Source organism: Homalodisca vitripennis, unplaced genomic scaffold (assembly GCF_021130785.1).
Source record: "Homalodisca vitripennis isolate AUS2020 unplaced genomic scaffold, UT_GWSS_2.1 ScUCBcl_7710;HRSCAF=15506, whole genome shotgun sequence".
NCBI lineage: Eukaryota > Metazoa > Arthropoda > Insecta > Hemiptera > Cicadellidae > Homalodisca > Homalodisca vitripennis.
This window is the reverse complement of record NW_025783819.1, coordinates 1-9,661: the sequence shown is the minus strand read 5'-3', so window position 1 is coordinate 9,661 and position 9,661 is coordinate 1. Positions and strand designations below refer to the sequence as shown.

The following is a 9,661-nucleotide window of genomic DNA, read 5'->3' as shown; positions in this document are numbered from 1 at the left end:
AGTTTTTAAATTCTTTCACTACTCTTCCATTTTAATACCCACTAAAGTTAGTGCAGATGACAGCCAAAGTCTTTCTTATGAGAAAACTCCTCTAACAGTTTCATAAAAAAATTACTTTGTGTTCTTAAAGTGCGTTCCTCAAATAAATACAGTTTAGCCATGATTATTTCAAAAAATAGAGCTAAAATTTCACATTTTTATAAAAATCCCATATTTTGTACCCCCTTTGTAAAATTGCTTCTCAAAGGATTAAATTATACAATATGATTAATATTATTTTCATTTTATCTCAAAATATTCAAAATTCACCAATAATTTGAACTTTGTGATCAATTTTCCTACTCTTTTGAACGTTTTTCTTTAACGAGTTTTAATGTTCTCAATTACTCTATTGTACTGGTTCTCAATTACTTTATTGTACTGATTGTTTTTCACTAACTATTTTCTGCTACAGTTCCTCCAAACGATGTACTTTGTCATCGTTTCCTTCTCGGATATAGTGGACAGTCTCCCAACTCTCTTCCGATGCCCTCGATGGTCCCACTACTGCTTCACCATCAGACACTACCTGCTCACGGTCTCTGGTGCTCCCCCTCACCTTGGTGAGTATTCAATGAGTTGATGAAACAAGAGATGTTTGATAGAGATAATAATAAATTTGATGTCTTCCAAAAGAACAGTCAGTGGAAAATAAGATGAGAGGAGGGTAGTGAAAAAGTTAAGGAATAATGTTAGTAGTATAATCTATAATGTTTGTTTATCATGCATGATTCCTTTACATGGAGATGTTATAGGGATGTGTGTGCATCTTCTGTTCTGATGTCATCTTGTTCTTTCAACCTAATTGAGATTCTCTTGGATGAAGAGAAAACAATTAATTGCCTTCAAAATTGTATTCTTATTTTGGCCTTTCTGTGAAGAGCCATCTTTAGTCAACAGCTGATTTAGGTTTGGTTCTAATCAGTTTTGGTTTAACATCTGTTGAGTGAAGATAGCCTCCCACAGCATGACCGAAATATCTTATGAAATTAATCTTGTAATCATATTACAATGCGGTGTGAAACTGAAAGACATTGATGTTAAATAAAAACGTCTTTGACTGTTTATTCTACCAAAATGTTCACTTTAATAGTTTAAATCATAGTATTGCTTGTTATATTGCAGAAATTGGCTCGGAAACAAAATTACTCTTTACATAGAAGAAAGTGCTGATTAATGTTTTACTCTATACAATGCTTAGTTTATGAAATTTAATAAATTATAAATGCAACACCAAGTTTTTCTCCATTTATTCAAATTTTATCATCTTTTCCAGTATATATTTGCAGTTTTCTGGACTTTCTTCCTGTATGATCGAGAGGCCATCTACCCCGAGCTGTTTGACCGCTTTCATACCGCCTTGGCTGAACCATGCAATGCACTCCTTTCCTGTGCCAATTGTGATAGTCCATCCTAATTATTTGTCCAAACCATAACCCTCTCGCAAGTCTGCTCTTGTAGGACTCACACTGCTGTTTGTCGTTTATGGTGCTATGTGAGTACATTTCTTTCATCTCTGTGTAGAGAAAACTTTTTTTCACCACAAGAGAAAGGCAATCTAAATTCTACATCATTAACGTGTTTTATATGCTATTTAGATTCTGGCAGTCTGTGATGAGGGGCAATTGGGTATACCTGCTGTTCAACCACCTCAATCCATCACAGAGAATGTTACTGCTGTCAGTCAGCTATCCTCTCAACATATTCTTCCTTATTCTGAGTCGCTGGCTTAACAGTTTGGTCAAAGGTAATATTGAAAATTATTTCAGAGTTATTCTGTAAGCCATACTCTGTCAGTATGAATGAATGAACATGTATAGTCATAACCACTGTATGTAGAAAAACAACCAGTAGGAATGCTTTGTCGGTCTTTCTACAGAGCTTATAAATATATCTAAAATCCTTTTTTGCCTGTAAAACTCCAAATCCCAAAATTCATGCCAGAATCATTAAGTACCGGAAATACAGGGACTTAGATCAAGTTACTCTTCTCACTGATGCTGTTGCTTTGCCCTGGCATGAGGTTACTGCTGCAAATGACGTGAATGACATGGTTATTAATTTTAACTTTTTTCTTATCAGCTTATTTGATAAACATTCATACATTGTCACAAAAAGAATCTCTAAAGTCCCCGCCCCTTGGATAAATGATTTCATAAGAGATTTTCAGAAACGAAGAGACTCAGCTTCCATAAGGCCAAGAGGTAAAACCCCACACAAAATTGGGCTATATACAAACGCCTTAGGAATTGTATGCAGCAGAAAATCAGGAATGCCAAAGTTAGATTTTTACCATGGAACTCTGTCTCAGCAGCAGTCCTCGAGGTTGCCATGGGAACGGGGTTAAGGTACTAGGTACTGGAAAATCAAATGTCTATACCCTTATTTTTGACCTCAATGAAATCAATGACAATTTTGTAAATGTATCAATAGTCGAATCTGTGTAATGCCCCGTCTGTAAATCGTCACTGCTACACTAAACATATGTTAACTATTTTTTCAGAATTAATATAATATATATATTGTTATCGGTCACATAATTATTCCATTTTATAAGAAATAAATTTTCTCAATATTAATAGTTAATCTGAACCATCACCAACCAAGTAATTTAATGTTTTAAGCCCAGAAACTGGAATTGGAATATTATTACAATAGAAATAGAACGGAGTTATAGAGCAGCTAGTTTTGTGCACTGCTGATACAAAATGCTGACTCCAGGGCTAGCTAGCCTCTCGCACAGGCCTTAGGCCTTTTTGATTGGCCACGGCCCCTCTGAGGCGATGACCACTGCCTGACCTGCTGAGCCGGTATTCGTCAGTCGCGTTCAAAATTGTAGGCAGGTAAACATCTCGGTCCGCATCCTCTCTCCCCTTTTAGTTAATGTAGCATTTTTAAAATCATCTTCTAAATTTAGATTGTTTCTAAATTATTTTGTATATTATTGTATACCTTTAATTTAAAGATTTATTGTATAAGTGAGTAAAGATTCGAAATTAAACTTAGTTATTCAAATTCATTCGCCATGTGAGTAGTTCAATTACCTGAGTCAAAACCATTGGACGTTCTTTCTGATTATTTATTTGATGTGATTAGCGGAAATCTGCAACTCATGATTATGTCCGCCGAGCTGAGGGCTGCTCCTCGGGATGCAGCTGGCTGTCAGTTCTCGTTTGCACCTGTGAGTGAGGCTGCCATGTGTGCCGCATTTTTTGAGGATGACTAGCAACGCGGTCGGGGGTGATGGTATGCCTCTATGCTTTCTGAAGGATACCTTACCAATCACACTGCATATTATAGTTGTTATTTTCAATTGTTCTTTGGATTTCTTCTGTTTTCCTGATGTTTGCTGAAAGCGTGCCCTGGTTCACCCATTGAAGAAAACAATAATTAACCCTCAAACTCCTTCTGAAACTATGCCCTATAAGCATTCTCTCGTGTCTCTCGAAATGTCTCGAAAGAGTAGTCCAACAACAGTGTTCTTATTGAAGATTACTGATATCTGATTGGTAATAGATAAGAGACTAGTGACCATTTTAATATTGACTTATTCATGGCCTTCAACTGCGTATCCCAACCCCTCCTCCTTATAAAATTAAAGAAGTATGGTTTCTCCGATGGCTGTGTTAACTGGGTTGAGTCTTACCTTACTGGACGTCAGCAATGTGTGGAGGAGGCAAATAAAATGTCAGACTGTAAATCCATTACACAGGGGTTCTACTTAGGGCCCTTTTATTCTCAATTTATATAAATAAACAATGTCACTTCAATGATAAACACATTCAAATTTCCATCTTTACGCCGACGATTTGTAAATATACATTCACTGTTTAACGAATGAACTAGCCACTCAAAAGTCAACACAAATGTCACTACTCAACTTGGATATTGAAGCCATTCACTTTTGGGCAACACAACAAGTATTGAAACGAAATGAAAACAAAACACAAGCAGTGATAATGGGTAACTTGAGAATGATAAAATGAATTAATCTTGACACCGCACCGGAAACTTAAACTTAACAGTTGTGAACTAAATTACCAAAACAAACTGAAAAATCTCAGACTCTCTATGACCACAAGCTCAAATGGACTGACCAAGTTACAATAACGTCTTTACTGGCATCCACAGTTTTAAGCGGTTTGCCTTGTACCTGCCATTCATCGCAAGGTGATGCTCATTAAGAATCTTATACTATCACACTTGATGTGTGATGTGATGAATGACATGACCGTTGAGCAATCGGACAGAATCCAGCATGCTCAGAACTACTGTATGAGATTTATTCTTAATCTCAGACATCATGAGCATGTTACAGAATATTTTCAGCAATTGTCACTCGTGAAACTTCATCAACAAAGTAAATTCCACACACTTTCTATTCTACATTTAATTATCAAAACCAAATATCCTGTTTATCTGTCCGATCATTTCAACTTTATCTCTGATATTAGTGAACAACCTACAAGAAGGGCAGCCATATTACTATAAATTCTAATTCATCGATCATCAATTTTTAATAGTTTCTTTAATGATGAAGCTTGTCGTCTTTGGAACGTTCTCCCAGATAGAATTAGATGTATTGAGGACTGTGGACGCTTCGGGGCGAGGGTTAGGGGTTTGCTGCTGGGAGCCCTGTGGGGGTGACGGGTGGTGCTGCTTATTGTGGTCATGTGGTCAGTGGGTGTGTTAGAGTAATTGAATGTGTCTTTTTGTTCCATATTTTGAATTTTTCTTGTATTTATTACAATTTATATATATATATTTTTTGTATTTTAAGTTTGAATTCATTTTAATATGTAGATTTTTATTTTAAGTTCATAGTTAATTTTGTATAGTTTAAGCAATTTTATTATTTTCTATTTAAAGTATAAGTTAATAATTGACTGCAATTGTTTCATACTATTGTAAATTAACTGTATATGATATGCAGTTGAGTGGTAGAGAGGGGTTGATAGCCCTTACTCTGCCTCTTTAATAAAAGCATATTATATTAATTCATTATTCTTATTCTTGTTTCTTATATTTTATGTGTCATATTTTAAATATTTTAGGAAATAATTTGTTAATTATTTCCTAAGACAAGGTAAGAGTATCACATCATGCATCATATACTGCATCATTGACTTTGATGGTATTGCATGCAAAATTTCATATCTATAATTTCACTTCTTAGGCTACATGTGTATTTTTCTTCATGAATTTTATAATGATTATTTATGCACTTTATTATGTTTATAGGTTTCAAGCTGAAATATTCATCAAAGGAAGAAAAAGCTAAATAAACATAAACTGACAGTTCAGTTCAATTGAGTGAATAAATCATTAAATGTCACTTTAAGCTCAATAATTGTTATTTATTTATCCCTTCTTCGCCAGTAGATTTGTAGCTAACAAAGAAATACATTTACACTATAGGTTGATTCATCAATACACAGTATAAATTTAAAGTAGCTTTTTGCGTTGGTCTGGATTTTTATATGGTTTTAACTGTTGATTTTGTTATAAACCAGGGCAGGTCCTAGGTATGATACATCAATACTATAATCGTAAAAAGTAGTAAAAAGTTTGTATAATGCAAATGTTGAAATTTTGGAGGGCTTTCACTGTTAATACTGACTAAAATTTACGAATTATAACAAATTTAATGTACTGTGGATTGTGCATTTCAAAAAGGCCTACAAAAAAGTCCATGGTGGCATACATTTATTTCCAAAGAACAACTTACAATAACCATTTTTCTCTTTTAAAGTTTACATTTTTATTAGACTTTCTGAAGCTATTTCACCACAGCAATAAAGTGTCCATATAAATGTATTAAGATACTTAAAGATTAGGTCAAATTACTCTTCAAGCAAATAATTTTGATCAATATTTTGATAAGTAGATATGTTTAAAACCCCGTGTGTTTTTGTTGCGTGACTTATGACTAAAGAACTGTGTTCTGATTGGTCGAGCGGGCATCATACCACACTTCATTGTGAAGTTTAATAATGAAATCCAAGATTAACTAATCTTCAACTCAAGTTAAGTAAAACCAATTAGTAGTTACTATAGTCCCTAATTATACTTTTGCATCCTCAGATTTATCAGTTATAGTTATTTTATTATTAAATTTAAATGATGAGATTAATTCATCACTAAAACGATCATACATCTAGCCATATGTGAATAAATTAGAACATAATAGTAATATAAGAGTTTATTTGTCTACTGAAACAGGCATTTTGCAGAATTTTTCAAAAATCAGAGGAGAGAGCTATTCTATCACCTATAAAAGGATCAAGTAGACAAAGTAATTAGTTTGATTCTTTCAAAAAATTGCTCCCAGTTGCAAACATACTACTCTGTAAACACTGTGCTAAATCTTGATGAAGCAGTTCATTTTTCTACAGAGTTCTTGAATTCCTTGCAGCCCTCTGGAATACTTCTGCATAAATTAGTGTTGAAAGTATGGTGTCCCGTTACAATGTAACCTTAATCCTCCTGAATTATGGAAAGGTACAGTATAATTGGTAAAATCTTTAAAAACCTATATAGTAGATGTACAACATTGACTGTTTGTGGAACTGGATAACTTGTTTTGATTCCTTGGATTCCTTTAATCTCTACAGACTTACCTTTTCAATTTAAATGGCTTCACTTTTCTGTGATATTGTCTTTTTTAGTGACCATTAATAAGTCACATGGTTTAAAATTCAATGTTGCAGGATTAGATTTAAGCGTTCAGTGTTTTTTAACATAGACGACTCTATGAGGCCCTTTCATGAGTAACTTCCAAGAATAACTTATTTGGGTTGTCCAAAGAAAAATAACATACAACCTAATTCCTTTCAGTAATCTAAATGTATATTAATTTATACGTCTTTTAATATATTTGATATTCTTTATTGAACAAGCGTGGCTAGTTTTGATAGCAGGTGGTCGTGGCTAAGGCAGTCGAAGGCTTTGCTGTAGTCAAGGAATATGGCTGTGGAAGTGTTTCCATCTTCGAGTTGATCAGCTAAAAAACTCTACCAGACTTATCAAAGCAGTTGTAGTTGATCTACCTGATAAGAAACCGTGTTGATGTGGATTCAAAAGTTGATTCATTGATAAATGTTCTAGAATCCTATTAAGAACAAGCTTTTCAATTACTTTAGAGAAGGTTGGTATCAATGATATAGGGCGGTAGTTTGCAGGTTGCGTGGTGGGTCCTTGTTTGTATTTGGGGTAGACTTTAGCTATTTTTAATGCAGGTGGGAATATTCCTCGGCTAAATGAACTATTGATAATTTCTGTTAAGGGGGTCGACAAGCTCCTCTTTGCAGATTTTCAGGAGTCTTGTAGAGACATTGTCATAACCGGTAGAGATTTTTACTTTCAATGATTGAATGAGTTTAGTCATTTCCTCTCTGTTTTGTTGGTTGAAGTATCAAAGTTGGGTTGGGACATTAAAATTTTTCTGCTGGTGTTTATTTTCTGTAAATTAGTGTGTCCATTCAGTTTGAATGGTTTCATGGGCTATATTGGTAAAGAACGTGTTAAGGTGATCGGCAATCAGTTTTGGTTTCTGTACATGTTCTCCGTGGATATCCAGTGCTAAAGGTAGGGACTTCTCATCTTTTGATTTCCTTTCAGAATTTATAATTTGCCAAAGAGTTTTTGATTTGTTACCTGACCTTGACACTGTTTCTGCATGGTCTTGTTTCCTAAGGAGTTTCCAGCCTCAAGTCATAGTCTTTTTTGAGCCGTGACATTATCAATTTGTCATTTTCACTTCCTGATATATTGTACCATTCTTGTGCTTCGAGAAACTGTCTTTTCATGTGTATTGCAATTTGGTCAGTTAATGTGTATTTGGGTTTTTTAATTTTATGCCTGATTAATGGACATGTAGAGTCTATCGAGTTTAGGAGTATTTTTTGAAAATTGTTGTATGTTTCTTCTATGTTCTTTGCGTGGTAGACTGTTGACCAGTCTTGCTGGCTAAGATAATATTTCAGGTGAAGTAGATTCCGTTCACACATATTTCTTTGTTCGATAGTGGGCAGTGGAGGTGATTTTCTATTACAGTTGATTGTGCAGAGTTGACCTGTGTGGTCTGATATCCCAGTGTTGACTATTTCTACATTGAGGTCCTCGAGCGTAATATTGGTAAAGATACAATCAATTGATGTTGCTGAAGTTGGCGTTATTCTTGTTGGTGGCAGGTCTAGTCTCTGGATATCATGTCCGCTCAACATATCCCTCATCAGAGTGTATTCATGATGTCAATGTTAACATCCCCCATGATGATTATTGGATTGTTTGTTGGAATACTTTCTAAGACATCTGAGACTATCTCAAGACTAGCTTCAATGTTTTCCCTGATTCCTGTAAATTCCAACAAGAAAAATGCAGCATTTTCCAAGTTTCACTCAACTGCCGCTACTTCACAGACCAGTTCCTCACAGAGATCATGCGTGTTGTGTATTTCAATATCATCTTTCAAGTGGGTTTTGCAGAAAATAGCTACTCCCCCCTTGCGATAACGCTCTCTGCTGAATTCTGCAGCTAACACATATCCTATTAGCCTTGTGTTTCCAATTATTTCCTTATTTTGTCCATGTTCCGTCAGGATTACGAGATCCGGTTCTAAGCTGGCAAGGAAAGTATTAAGGCGCTCGATTTTATTAGAGATTCTGTCAGTGTTTTGGTGGAGAACAGTAAGTATATTTCCTGTCATTCTTTGGTGTTTTTCATCTGAAGTACTCCTAAAAAATTTTGGATTAGTCTTGGAGATAGTCCTGATTATTGGTTGAGGTGACTTCTTCAAGTGCTGTGTTTTGTTGGTCTTCACATTGTGGTAATAAGGGATGATTCTCGAGTTCTTGATTTGATGCCTGTCTTTTATCGTTATCGTGGGTTTTTGTCTCGGCAATTCTTAGTAACTCTTTGTAATTTGATTAAATCACTTTAAATCAAATAATCTTGTCTTGGAATTAAAAAACTTATTACTTAGTATGTCACCAATGGTCCAGTCTGTTGTTTAAAGCACATAAATAATACACTTAAAATAATTTATAACGTTTAAATAGATATAATTAACTAGACACCAATTCAAGTACATCTCCAGCTGTTTTTTTGTTGGAAGTAAACCAAAACCCAACCAGTAGAGCTGCAATAACGGACATTATGTCAAAATTTAGCTTGTTTATTTTTGTATATATATTCCAATATATATATATATTAATATATAAATAATTTACAAGAAATAATGTCAACAACAAAAAACAATATTGTTTCTTGCTCCAACTTTCAAAATTCATAACTTGAAAATTTGTTATCTAATTAAGACCAAATATTTTTTTAATAATAGATACACATGTATTGTTTTTGAGTATTTAGTTTTATAATTTTAGAACTATGTTTAAAAAGTTGTTAATAAAATTAAAACCTTAACTTTAATTCTTGACATTAGTTTATAAAAACCGTCAAAAGTATTTTTATAAAAATGAGTCCAAATGCAGGCCCGGCGACAGGATTCTCGGGCCCCTATGCAATCATGAAGACCGGGGGCCCCCCCCCCAAAGATTCAACAGGCAACCAACCTAATTACATTAAAAATTCACCCCCCCCCCAACGTTAGAACAAAATTCCC

At 34.4% G+C, this 9,661-nt stretch overlaps 1 pseudogene; it reads left to right on the top strand.

Moving 5' to 3' along the window:
* Positions 1 to 633: 633 nt before the first annotated feature.
* Positions 634 to 5,386, top strand: LOC124374267 (annotated as a pseudogene).
* Positions 5,387 to 9,661: the final 4,275 nt, after the last annotated feature.